This window comes from Salvelinus sp. IW2-2015, unplaced genomic scaffold (genome assembly GCF_002910315.2).
Source record: "Salvelinus sp. IW2-2015 unplaced genomic scaffold, ASM291031v2 Un_scaffold10453, whole genome shotgun sequence".
Taxonomy (NCBI): Eukaryota; Metazoa; Chordata; class Actinopteri; order Salmoniformes; family Salmonidae; genus Salvelinus; species Salvelinus sp. IW2-2015.
In genome coordinates this window covers 1-1,646 of record NW_019951711.1, presented here as the reverse complement: position 1 = coordinate 1,646, position 1,646 = coordinate 1, and the positions used below count along the sequence as shown (strand labels likewise).

At 40.3% G+C, this 1,646-nt stretch overlaps 1 long non-coding RNA gene across 1 annotated transcript in view; it reads right to left on the bottom strand.

The window, feature by feature from the left end:
• LOC112079948 (uncharacterized) overlaps positions 1-1,578 on the bottom strand; it is a 4,349-nt gene extending 2,771 nt beyond the window's left edge. Inside the window, exons 1-3 of the long non-coding RNA XR_002896087.2 lie at positions 1,499-1,578; positions 1,180-1,323; positions 733-843 (exon numbers count right to left, since the gene is read on the bottom strand). This is a non-coding gene — a long non-coding RNA (uncharacterized lncRNA). The remainder of the gene's footprint in view (positions 1-732; positions 844-1,179; positions 1,324-1,498) is intronic.
• Between the last annotated feature and the right edge of the window lie 68 nt (positions 1,579-1,646).

The window sequence follows — 1,646 nt, the reverse complement described above, 5'->3', positions numbered from 1 at the left end:
ACTGCTAAAATAGTTAGTTAAATAGTTAACCAAATAGCACCCAGACTATCTGCATTGACCCTTTTTGCACTAACAGTTTGACTCATCACATACACTGCTGTTTATCTATCCTGTTGCCTGGTCACTTTATCCCTTCCTATATGTACATGTCTACCTCAACTACCTCATACCCCCGCACATCGACTCTGTACTTGTACCCTGTGTATATAGCCAAGTTATGTTACTCATGGTCTATTCCTCGTGTTATTATCTTTTTTATTATTTCTCAATGTTTTCTCTCGACATTATTGGAAGAGCCGTAAGTCAGCATTTCATTTTAGTCTACGTCTGTTGTTTTATGAAAATGTACACATACCATTTGATTTGATTTGATTTGATTTCCTCTCCATCTGGATTTTATAGCGCTTACAGAGCAGTTAACCCCCACAATTACTCCAGGCTATTACAATGTCACTGACCCCTGTGCTTCTTTCAGCCTGTCAAAAGTGTGTGTTGTGTGCATGGGGCATGTTGTGTGCGTGTGTGTGCGTTTGCTGCGTTGTGCGGTTGTGCGTGTTGTGTGTGTGTGTGTGTGTGTGTGTGTGTGTGTGTGTGTGTGTGTGTGTGTGTGTGTGTGTGTGTGTGTGTGTGTTACCTCATCTGTTACCTCAGGGTGTTGATGGGAGAAGAGTAAAAAAACTTTAAAAATGAATAACCGTCATGCTATTGTTTCCTCTGAAGTGGATGACCTACCTTGAGGATGAAGCAGAAGTCAGTGGGTGCTTTGTATTTCTGTTTGTAATCAGTGGCGGTGTAGATGTTGACTTTGTCAAACTGAATGAAGCACGCCAGGTCCCTGGATGTCTGCCAAGGGAGAAAAACATGAAAAAACCTGGACAAGTAGAATTCAGTTCCATATGGATCATATTACTGAAGATGCAGTAAGTTAGTAAGGATTTCCTACAGCAGTGTTTTAGTGGGAAATGTCCCAACAAGAATGAATGTGTGGACTGTGGACTTCCTCACTAATTGTTTGTTTTAACTGGTTTACCTCAGTTCTATGTAGAAACAACATGTATAGGTCTCTGTAAAAGTTTATAAATGGCCTGTATACTGTACATCAAAAAATACTTTCTATGTTTGGACAAGATGTTTACTGGACTTGCTGGACTTTGATGGTTATTATGTCACTTCCTGTACCTTTGTCTTTCCTTTAGGCACATAGTATATCCCAGAAGCTCTGAGCAGGAAGTAGCGACGTTTCCACGATTTCTTCCCGTCCTCCCTCAGATACAGCGGCCCCTCCAGGTCTGGGACGATGACAGACGGCCCCTCAAAATTTTCCTGGATTCAGACGTTTAAAATAAGGTGTGTGTGGAAGTGTTTGAAGGTTTTGGATAAATCTGATTTGCTAACGAGGAAGAGGAAGAACTCCTTCAACAAAATATTGGTACAGTGAATGTGTAATACTATATAGGCTACAGAATCCACTATAGGTGTGTTTGTGATGATTACTCACCTTTAGCAGAAGTTCCTTATGGCATCCGTTTATCTCATTCACAAACTGTTTATGTTTCTTCCATAGGTAGAATATCTTGGAGGTGAAAAGATGATGTTAGATTTAAAAAAACAGATAAAAAAAAACACCTTATGGAACAGAGGGGCAT